General features: G+C 41.5%; 1 protein-coding gene across 1 annotated transcript in view; it reads right to left on the reverse strand.

Annotated features, from left to right (window-relative positions):
- The window catches only part of lypd6 (LY6/PLAUR domain containing 6), a 48891-nt gene extending 36359 nt beyond the window's left edge, over positions 1-12532 (reverse strand). Inside the window, exon 1 of the mRNA XM_083777043.1 lies at positions 12378-12532. The gene's annotated coding sequence lies outside the window, so the exon portion shown is untranslated. The remainder of the gene's footprint in view (positions 1-12377) is intronic.

The following is a 12532-nucleotide window of genomic DNA, read 5'->3' on the forward strand; positions in this document are numbered from 1 at the left end:
TCCGGTTATGCAGTGCTGTCTCTAATATCCCAACCAAAACCTAAAGTATATGAGCATGTGCCTTCGTTCAGCCCCGCAGGGCCTGGTGCCAAAATCTTATCCGGTGAGCAGCAGCCGTCTGCCAATAAAAATCAGTGGTTCTCAAACTGTGGGGTGAGGACCCACTGGTGGGCCTCAAGGAATGTTGCAAGAGGGCCCCGATATCATTGGCAAAATGGTACGATTTGAATGCGTTTCCGTTGATCCAAGCCGGAACACAATCAATAGATTTTTTAAATAAATATATCCTCGCTTTTAAAACCAAATGTTACTGGACATGCAACCCGTTCACAGTCACGCATATTACCATGCTAATATGGAACAAACTTCCCGACTCTCTGGTTCAATTGGATAAGAGACGCTTAGGGTGCTAGTTGAGGACAGATACACTATATTTATAATTTGCATCTGTGACGTTGTGCTGTGGTTCAAATGTTTCTTACTCTTTTTCATTCTATGTATTGTGTATTATATTCTGTGATCAGGGCATCCTTGAAAAAGATAGCTTGCTCTCAACGGGCTTCCCTGAATAAATAAAGGAAAAAGACAAGAAAGAAAGATTTGATCGTTAAAACAAACATGTTCTGAAAATGGCCCACCCATCATTCACTGGACTGTCTATCTTCATTAAGACTTGATATTAAAAAGCTCCAGTTGAGCGCCTGGAGTACCTTTTAAATTGGTTTGCTTGGCAGAACCAGGATGGTAAGTTTTCTAATTAAAGTATTATTATCCGGCCCAGGCCGTAGCGTAACGGTCTGGGCACCCGACTGGTAATCCAGTCGCAGTGTGCCGCGGGTTCGACTCCCGGACCCGACACGGCCTTTACTGCATGTCATCCCCCCATCTCTCTCCCGTTTCCTGTCAGCCTACTGTCTGTCCCTTCAAAAAATCAATAAAAGGCGTAAGCCGCAAAAAAAATATCTTAAAAAAAAAAAAAGTATTATTATCCATTATTATTTGATGGAAATCTTATTTCAATGCCAAAACAAAACTGTGACATTTCAGGAAATGGGTCCAATGCAGTTATTATTCACTCACAAGCTCTTTAATACATTTCATTGGTAAAATATTTAGAAAAGCCCACATACATACAACTTTCACTTCAAAAATAGCAGATGTATAAGCTCACAACGCATTGAGCTTGTAGAACTGCTATTTTTGAGTGAAACCGTAGTAGTATGACTATGTAAGTAGTAGGGCATTCATTTGCGAAAAATATAAAAATAATAAATAATAATATGGAGATAAGGTTTCTGCCCGACAGCAATGATAATAGTCTCTGCAAAGCACTACAGTCACAGAAGAGAAGACCTTTCTTCGCCATCAGTAGTATGACACAAAGCTTAACCCCCTCAGAACTCATTTTCCTGTGAAATGTGAGCGGTTTAGGAGCACGTTCCTTGCACTTTTCTTTCCCAATGCTAAAGTCCAGCATACAGCATACAAGGGGGTGGGGGAAAGCACAATTAGACACGGTGCATAACGCTTAAAGCGTTTTTTGGCCATATAATAAACTTCAAAGTCAACATTCATTTTGGAAGAGAACAACCATGTAACCTGAGGAAGATGAGGCGCATTAGATTCACCGTTTACCAAACACTGGGTCGTGGACCCATTCATAGGTGGCGGACAAGTTTGTATGGGTCACAAAGTAAATATCCAATTTTTTATTTGTTTCCTATTAAAAAAACATATACGGATATTATTTAAATATAGTAATAATACAAATTATAAAGAGGTAGTGAAAATAATAGTAGCTCACAGTTGTAAGCTTGTAGATGGGTCCCGGGAAGACATTCTCTTTTGGGTCTTTCTTGAGCTAAAACGTTTAGGACCCCACCCACTGCTTTAGATTCACCATTCAGGAGATTTTACAGTCTTCAAATTAAAACTAATTATTCCGAAAATTGTTTATCCTTTCCTAATGTATTTCTACATGCACCAGGAAATACAATATTAAACATTATCTGGTATATCACTGTCATAAATCTAGCCTTAGGACTTCAATATATACACGTGAGACAGAACAGAGCCAGTGTTGCCAGCTAGGTTTTGTGAGAGAAACAAGCGACCAGGTCTACGGAAAAAAAACAAGCCCAAAAGAAGCGACTACTATGGTATGATGGGTCCCCAGAAAGATTACTTATAGCATCAAAATCAGTTGAACCAGTTACCGGTAAAACCCTATACTGTATATTATAGGATACATCTGTTATGATCGAAAAATATAAAAATATAGGGAAGATATTAGGAATAATAGAACATTTTAAATACGGTACACTTATCTTGTATGAGGGGGTCCCTGACAGGCCGACACAAATGGGGGTGGGGGGGGGGGGGTAAATATAAAGTTTTGGGGTCTTTGACATGAAAAATGTTTGACAACCACTGGTTTACTTACACAACATTAGAGAGGAAGCCTAAATAAGCAACTACTGTACACTTAAGAAACAAACCCAACAAACCATAGCCACCAATATTTGCAAGCAACTTTATAGTAGAGGGGGGGAAAATCCCAAAGTCACTTTTAATAATGGCAACAGTAAAGATTGAGAGGAAACAGGCAGACATTAATGATCCCACTGGGGACATTCATTCAGTTGTCATGAAGTAGGAAAGGAAACACAGGACAGATACAGAGATGAGTAGAGAGATAACCCCAAGCTTCAAGAGTAAACCGGTACTGTATAGTAACATAATGGAAGCAGACAAGATACAAAATACCAAGACGAAATTGAATCATTTAAGCCCGATAGCCCATATACATACAAAAAGACAAAATAGAGTCAGACCATCTAAAAGTTCACATTGTGAACTTATTGATTGCATAGATTTCTTTGCTTATTTTACACTCCGCCTTTAGTGAGAAAATAGGGATATCAGGTTGGTCTGGTCTGGCTGTGTGTGCGCTTGGACTGGTCAGTGTTTGCATGATGTACTTGTAGTGAGCTCTTAAACGGGTATAATATTTTAGTATTATTGTAGCAGTATGAATGGACATTCTAACGATTATGGTCCAATCTGCTGTGGATTAGTGGGCATAAATACACAGCAAACATTTACAGTAGCCACTTATATACAGTAGCCCAACGTCTCAAATCACTGCTGTTGGATGGAAACCTTGTCCAAACGAGTTAAGTTTATTATTATTATTAATTTTATTTATTTTTAAGTAAAAATCTACAAGCTCACAGTGAGTAATATATCTGCTATTTTCACTACTTTTGTGGGACACTCTTGTATGATGAAGTAGGCGAGTAGGACATTAATGTATGAGATAGAAAACATACAAATTAAAAACATGGGGGATATGAGGTTTCCGCCCGACAGCAACTGACAAATTAATCTTAAATATGATTTATTTCTTGGCTATTCTTGCCATCGCGTGCCGAGACATGTTAGGAGGAAAACGACGTATAGCAAATGTAGGTTTTGCTTCCATCACTTCTTCCCCAATACTGGTATACACTATTACTACTACTCTCTCAATGAATTATTCACACAGACGAGCTATCCAATCAGAGGCACGGAGGAAAAGTGCCGAACTTCAAAGGGGAGATCATCAAACGAGATGTCTCTAGAGGCGTGTTGAGAGAAAGCCTTGCGCTGAGCATGCATGCCCTCGTACACTCAAAGGGCTAAGCAGGGTGAGGACCTCATGCCGCACGCATGCTAAAATAGAATAGGTCGCTGCTGCAGTCAAATAAATTGTCAGCTTGAAAATATTCGCAAGAAACATAATTCAACAAAAAGAGCATGAAAGGGATATGCAGTGCAGTATATTATTTTGACTTGGTGGTTTTTCGTAATTTTTTGAAAACGGCCTATTTGATCATCATACTACAGTGTTACACAAGAGCATCACAAATAGCAGATATACGATCTTTTAGACATATGAGGTTTCCACCCGACAAAGACGATATAAGTCTTCTGAAAGAATATATATTCAAAGATTTGTGCCGTATTTTCACGATTCTTCAAAAATAGCAGACCTACAAGCTCGTAGCGCGCCACTCAGTGGCGCGCTATGACCTTGTAGATCTGCTATTTTTCAATAGCTAAAGTATAACATAAACATAATGCTTAGTTAAAACACCAAAAGGGGTTCCCGTCTAGAATGGGTTAATAAACTGTTGGATAAAATATATAAATGTAGTCCATGAGTAAAAACAAAACAAAAAAAACACACTTTTCCTTCATTCTCTGCAGAATATTTTTCTTTCGCTTTGATCTGCTTCCATGATAGTAGGTCAACAAGATCTCAAGCTGTGCATACAGAACCTTCATAAAGAATATGAGGTCCGTCAGCATAGTATCAACATATTTCACGGTGTGCTGTATAAGTAACTTTGTACTGTGGATTGGCTATGGTTTTGCCCATATATCACTCAAAACAACAGTAACTGGTGGGTCTAGGTCCAGGACGATGGTCATCGTGGGGTCCAACCCTCAGTTCCTTGAGGGGGGTTCCAAATGGATCCTTACAGCCCATCCGCACTGCCAGCGATGCAAGCGGGTGAACGACGAATTCTCCTCATTAAAGTACATGTTTTTCAATGAGACTGTCCTGACGTACCGCGAGTGACAACGCGCCATGCAGTGACGTCGTCCACCCCTCCTATATTCGCTCACAGTGTCTCTATTTGAGCAAAGCTTTCGCGTCCATGTCCCACCCCCAAAACACCTTTATTGGTTGAGATCTACACTCTATTTATTGGTTATTTGATTGGTTCAGGCTACATCGCAACGCAATGGCTGACGATCCATATCAGGACAGTTTTTCTCGCGATATCGCCGTCGGAACGCTCGCTGCTTGGCAGATGAGGTGTCATAGGTCTGTAACCCTGATTATGTACAAATGGAACTCTTTGAGTGAGAGTGTACAAATGGAACCAAATGGACTCTTACTGATCCATTTGGTTCCATTTGTACAATCTCAAAATACCATTCATTAATAGACACTGTCCGATCAATGAACAGACAGTGGATGCTAATGAAGCATTTAACCCCGATACTGCACAACAAGAAAGCAACAGACGGTTCACACCGGGACACCAAGCCTCTCTGTGTCGCAACAGAGCAGCAGAACACGTGCTGCTGCATTGTAGAAAAACTGAATACATTTGCTCTCTAATGTCCAGTCGGGAAAAGAGAATAAAAGCATAGCAAGATCAACATTCGATGAAGGAATCAAATTAAATGTTGAGAGAATTTCTTACAGAAATCAAGGGTCTGTAAAAATATTTTTTTACAGAAATCATTTTACAACCTCACACAGTACTAAAATTATGAGCACACACCCTATAGTGTCCCTATTCTGGATGCGAACATTCAGCGAAGTAGCAGATCTACAAGCTCACACTGTCGCAACGCGATACATTGTGATCTTGTAGATCAGCTATTTTCGCCAAGGAGATTTTGTGGAGGAAAAGGAGTGAACCTACTGTAGTATAAACCTGTAGGTCCAACTAAGTATGTTGAAATGGTTAAGCATCAGTGTTAATTTTCCTTATACGTACACTCTCGGATGCACAGACCTAGAATCATCAATGGCCTATGTTCCGGGAATATAAAGGCCTAAGCAAGTACTCTCAGAAAATGTTTGCTGTGCGTATTCAAATTATATATAAAACAGTAACACGCATTCCTCAAAAGCCTGCAATTACATATATGCATGAACACCCTCCTCTCCCGCCTTAGCAATGCATAAGACATATCAGTCTTACACAGCCCCAGCTGTGCCTTTTTGCCATATGGATGGATAGTTGGCGCAGTGACCGTGCATAAAGATCCTGCTGAAGCCATCCATGCGTTTAAGCTTGCACAAACTTTCCTGAATAATGCACAGTGAGCATTAAGAAGTATGTCAGCCCCCAAGCTCCCCTCGGTCCTATATATCCATTCCATTCATAGCATGGTTGTGAACATGCCTTTGAACATGGCCACTGACTTACACATCATTATCATTTTCTCAACCGAAAACACAGAAAGCCACATCTATGTCGCCTCCATTAGATTCCAATATGAATGATCTGACATACAGCCCGAGGGTTAAAACAACTAAGGCTATGGATACAGCATCCATCTCAGCCTGTGGCCCTCATGCTTCTTGACAGAGTCGCCTCTGTGACAGAACACCCTGCACGCCATCTGAGGTAATGGACTTAAAATATCCTACTGTAACGCCGTTAAGACTCATCTCTTTTTTCTTATATGTCTACAATAAGCACAACTGTGGGCATGTCTCACATTGAGATGGCTTCTGATGAAAGATATCCTCAAACTAAACTAAAATGTTGTTGTGTGATATTTTAGTTATTAAAACTGCACTGTACCGTGTATCATTTAGTATCACCATATTCACAATAATAAAAGTGTTAACTCTGAGTGTGTACAAATGTAACCAAATAGACCCTTAGCAAATGGACAAATGCGACAGAGGATTTTACAGCGTATTGTACAATGAATACGAATCTGAAAATGTGTTTCGTTCCATACCCCTAAGGACATAGGAATGTCACCATATCTATAGTCAGGAGGGTCAGAAACTGGTTTGAACTGGTTCAAGACAGTCGCCCACCATGGGTGACCCTCGCAACGCCGTGACCCACTTGAAGTTGAAACAGCCCGTCGATGACAAGGGCGAGACAGTGATTTGTGGGTGCAGTCTGGGGGAGGCACCTGTGGGGGCTTCCTGAGGCTCCATATAAAAATGAAGGGTATTTCCCTTTTAATGTTTTTAACAGTCTGAGTACAGATACGTCTGAGAAGAAAACATGGAACACACCATTGTTTCCACAGAGTTGAACATTAACCCATTTTAGAAAGAAGGCCTTTTTTTCCTTTACTGTTTTGATGTGGAAGACAGACACGTTGAGGATTGAAGATTAATCACACCAAATGTCTTCCTGGGGAGACCTGGGAAAGAAAGGTGAGTTTTGTTTTGGCTGTTGTACAAAAAGCTCTTTATCTTTACTGCTGACCCTGCTGATTAGCAAGCAGACATGCTCTGGTCTGCTCAAGGTTTATGTAAGGAAACCAGGGGCCTACAGCTACTACAAGTGACTCTGTGACATCGAGTGTGTGTGTGTGTGTGTGTGCGCGCGCGCGCGCGCGCGCGTGCATGCGCTGTCTGCACACGCTTGCTCATAAAGTAGCTGGCGCTCTTCAGAAGTGCGTGTGTGCCCTTGTGTATCTGTGTGTGACAGGAAGAGATAGGGATGAAAAAAGACCGCATACATAACCACTATTCTCCTCTCTCTTTTCTTTTTCAGTAGGCTACACATGCAGGGTCACTATCACTACAGATAACTCGGGCTGAGTATAGCAGTGGCAGCCAGAACCTTTATGCTGCTTAGTTAGAAACCAGCACACACAGCAAGCATTCCACTAAAGACGGTCCGTCACAGATGGGGTACTTACACCCTAAGAGGTCTCATTTGTCAAGCGGTTAGCATGCAAAATTCCCAGAGTGACGACATACGTAGATATTTTACACAGGACATCTGTCAAAAAATTGAAGCAGAGAGGCATCTAAAGAACCCCAGACCCGTGCTTACACATAGAGGACATTTCTGAGGGGAGTCTAGTTTTTCCGCCACCCATATATACCAGCATTATGAATCATCTTCCATGTTCCAACACTGTCTGCTGGTATGGTAGATAATGGCCCGTATGCCCTCATCTGCAATTCTGCATGTCTCCCTATATCCCCATGCCATTATTGTCTCGTGTGACACACCTGGACCTGTCTGTCCCACTATACTATAGTGGGACAGACAGGTCCAGGTGTGTCACTATACTATAGGGACCAAGACCATGCAGGCAAACCCTCGCCAGTGTTGCCAGATTTTGCAAGAGAAACAAGCAACCAGGTCTATGTAAACAAGCCCACAAAGAAATTATAGGCCATATACATCGGCTATTTGAAGAAATAGTGGGGCAGGGAGGGTCTGTGGACAAATACATATTAATTTGGGGGTCCTTGACATGAAAATGTTTGAGAACCACTGATTTAAACAACATTCGGAAGCAAGAGCAAATACACAACACTACACTTTACAAACAAGCCCCAACTAAGTCGCGTATAATAAGCAGACATGGCAACACTAGACCCTGTGCAGGTGGAACACATCCTTATCTGTGACACTGTGCCGTGGGGCGGGGCCTCCTCGCACCAACACAGCACCGGTGTGTCACTCAGGGTCAGTTGCAGCGTAGTAGCGGTGGGCGGTGGCCACAGATGTGGGAGCAGGTTTCCCATCAGACGGATACATAATGGAAGGTGTCTACAAGCTAATGAGGGGGAATAGAGTTTTCTTCACACAGGTGACAGGTCATTCCTCAGTTCTGTCAGAGCCGTTAGACCTCGTCTATTACTCCATGGGGGAGAGGGGGGGGAGGGCCTGGTGTTAATCACCTATCCATCACTGGGACAGAGGGTACAAAGGAACAAGGTTAATGCAGCTTTAGGATTCATGTAACATGTAGCATGGGGGTAGTGCTGTGTATTAAAATGTCACAAAGCAAATTGCTTGCAGGAAAGCACACCACAGTGAATTATTAAAACGAAGTATTCTATGGATGCAACGATATATGGAAAGACTATTAATATCAGCCGATGTATGTGTACTGATAAAATCAGTGTCAGTTTGATTGTGTTTTTACAGTCAATTTGATTGCAGTGATGTAAATAGGTTTTCAATGTAATGAAACCCGGGATGCAGACATGGCCTTTTAGATGAGTCCCAGGGACATTTTATGAGTCCCACTTCAACGATGCTAGGAGTCATATTTTGCCATTTTTACAAATTGCAGCATTTAACTCCCATTTAATTTTATATGGTTATAATGTGGTTATATTCATGTAGAAAACAGAAGAAGAAATGATTATTATTTATAACTAAAGCTATCAAAATAAACTAGAATAAAAAAACAGTAGTACAGTTAGTTCAGTAGTGCATCGTGGATGCAGAGGTCGTTATTGCGTCCCTTAACTATAAACTGCGTTTTGGGATGCAAAATGCACCCCGTTTTAATCTCTGTGATTGTGAATAGGTGACATAGACGGTGGTGCGCTACTTTTGTCGTTTGTTTGGAATAATCATCTCTTGTTTTACCAATTCCAGTGCTGCAGTGTGACTGTATATCTCCACTGAACCGCTGAACCAATCTCGTAACAATCAAAATCGGCTGATGCAGGGAAATAATCAAACATCTCCTTACTGTACTACAGAAAAATCATATTGGCACATGCCTAAAATCGAACGCCATTTATTGTACAGTACGGACATCCCAAGGAAAGCCTAAAACGTTTGGACATAACGTGAGATTGATTCATACTGCTTTATCCACCATCGAACGACACAAACGATGGCATTCCATTTTTTTTGTAGCACCTTAAAAAGCTGATTTGTAGCAGAATAAATTAACAGGCACCAGCAGGCATTCTGCAGCTCTAGCAGAGCAGACCGTTTGGGATCACAAGAGTGATAGCAACCCATTGTCAATCACTCACACACACACACACACACACACACACAGCAGCAGAAATGAGGCCCAGGGGCCCGCTGTCTGCTGATGCCACGTGCGGGGCCCGGGCACCACCGTCCAAAACGGCAGAGCCTGTCCACAGATACCACGCATAGTAGAAGTCTATTCTTCCGTCATAATCTCCACATACTTTACATACATTTTTCATCAGCCCATTGTTATGCAGATCGGGGTGTAAGGGACAACAAAAAGGCCAGCTCAACATTTGATTATCAATATTAGGCAGACTACAGATGGGCTTCACAGCAAATTAGAGGCGTTTATTCTTCTATTCAGATCACAAGCGAGGTTGAGAAGTGAGGTCAGCTGCTGTGGGGGGTTTTCAAGTCATGGCACGGCAAGCAGTGTAGCCAGATTTAGCAAGAGAAATAAGCAAACAGGTCTATGAACACACAGCCAAAAGAAACCTACCGGTATATGCATTGCATATTTGTAAATAGACTATCAACAATATTGTAGATCTGCTATTTTCAAACAAATCTTGAACAAAAGTGAAAAAGTATTATTATTTTTTAAACACAAATCTAGCTGGTTACGGGGGTTACTTTCAGATGGGGGGAGTCCATGGAGATATACATATTCATTTGGGGGTCCTTGATTCGATTGATTGGATTAAGCAGCATTACGAAACAAGTCCAAAATAAGCAACTACACTTTAGAAATAAGACCCAAAAAACACAACCTGCAACTACCAATATTTACAAGCAATTTACAAGCAACAGATTATTGTATTCTGTACCTATTTAAATGTTTTTCCCCAATTTGACAATAATTCATGAACTAGGTACTAATGCAGTGATTCTCAACCTTTTTAATAAGGACGGTCGGACCCCCATCTACACTGGGTCCTCTCTGTGTTTATTTAACTCTCAGAGTGTACATTGTACAACTATGGAACCAGAATCAGCTTGAGAAACATAAATCGATAAATTCCTTTTTAACCAAAATATATCAACAATTATGAAAATAGCATATCTACAATCTTCCATTTCATTGGCTACTTTCGCTATTCGTCTCACACAGCACACGTATATAGGGGCTTAATTGGTTCCGCTAAAGCATTCAAGCAACTGAAGCAAGGTAGCTCATGTTATCATTTTGTGTGTAACTTGCTTACTGTAAATCCCTCTCTGGATTAAGAGAGGCTGCTAAATGCCCATATTGTAAATGTGGCAGACGGCATGTGGTCATCCCCAGCACAACTGTAGTGAGTGCATATTATTTATGAAAGCCAAGGGCATGGAGGAGGCACAGGTTCAGCCCAATAGGAGATGCAGTGCACCATTCTGCCCGTACGGTCATCAAACAGAGACGGGCATCATTTCTGCCCTAGCCTGGCTTCCAGCCTGATTCACTACATTCCATGGATTCGTTTTGTCACTTGACAAAACAAATCCATGGAACGTATAGTGAAGCCTCGTAACATGAAATTGATTGATGTATATTAATAATAATAATATCAAACCACTCCAAAACTGATGCATTAAAACGCTACATAGCAACAGTGTGCCCTGGCTTAGAACAAAGCCCCCCCCCCCCCCCCCCCCCCCCCCTGCCCGGGAGGCGGGGTGCTGCACCCTCCCCTCCCTGGCAGCCCACCGGAAAATCATCAGGAAAATCAAATGTGTTCATTTTACGTTTATGTAAAGATATCACTGTATATGGGTACACTACATTTAGGTCACTTTCTTCACTCTGTGAAGCCATCGAAAAATCTCGGTCTGATAATAATAATTATTATTATAATTATTATAATAAAGCCTCTAGATTTAATAAACTGGACTGGTGGTGGTCTTTTCCCCCCTTCCACTCTACACCAAAAACAGCTGATCTACAAGCTCACAACAACATGATGTGAGGAGATGTTCCCCCCAGAATAGGGATGCTGCTGCTGGGGTTCAAGTGGTTAAATACAAATCAAACGGAGATGGTTGGTTGTAAGCTGAGGAAGGAGCACTGCACCTGCTGGCTCTGCTCACAGCAGAGCACAGGGAACAATGCAGTGGTTCCAGCAGGGATCAGGACCCTGTAACACTGTCCAAATGTGTGAAATTCAACCTGCATGTATGGCATGTTCCTAACAGCTAACAGGACTGTGACAGGGCGCTTCCAGATGTAGCCTCTAGCACTAACACTGATAGTCCACTTGAATGCCATGACTTTTTTCTTACAGTAGCCTAGACTGGATAAAACAAGTGTTTTAAAAAATATATATAAGTCGTACAAAAGGTAAAGGTAGTAATGAATTGATTACTAAATTAATGTATGATTTTGCACAGAGGCAATAAAGCTCCTTTGTCTGCTTTGAGTGCTATTATGTATTAATGTCACAAGAAAATATGTGTTATTATTTGCGTGCCTATAGTCCAAATTAAATAGTAATAGCAGTGCAATGTTTTAAGCTTTGTGTTCTGAGGATAAGAATAATGCTTTACGGGTTATTCTCTTCGTTTATTAGCAGGATAGTGGGCTAGTATTATTATTATTGAATGGAGCTGGGGGTAAGGTCAAAGTGGGTCAGGATAGGAGCACCATTTTCGAGGAAACAGAAAAGGTGCGCACCGCCAATTGTAAGATTATCACATTGCACTTTTCAGGAGTTTTTTCCTATTGTTTATACCGCAAAAAAAGAACGAAACGGGGATATTTCCTAGTTGTTTGCGTTTCCCCTGTTTACCAGCAAGACAGACAGACACTGCCCCTGTTCTGTCGCCTTATTGATCTGATCTCCCTCCGCTCGTATATTGTTGCAGTGTGGCAGCGGCTGAATAAAACGCACTTACTTGAAAAGAAGTCCCTTGCTGCAGCTGTCAAACTTCAACGGTTCCCTCCTTTTACAATGTAGTGTCCAAGAGGGTCAAACAAACAGCCAGCGCTGTTCTTTCTGTTCTCTGTTTGTTGGCTTTGAGGATTATATTGTCCCCGTCGTCGCCGTATT

This window comes from Protomyctophum parallelum (genome assembly GCF_964188405.1).
Source record: "Protomyctophum parallelum genome assembly, chromosome: 11".
NCBI lineage: Eukaryota > Metazoa > Chordata > Actinopteri > Myctophiformes > Myctophidae > Protomyctophum > Protomyctophum parallelum.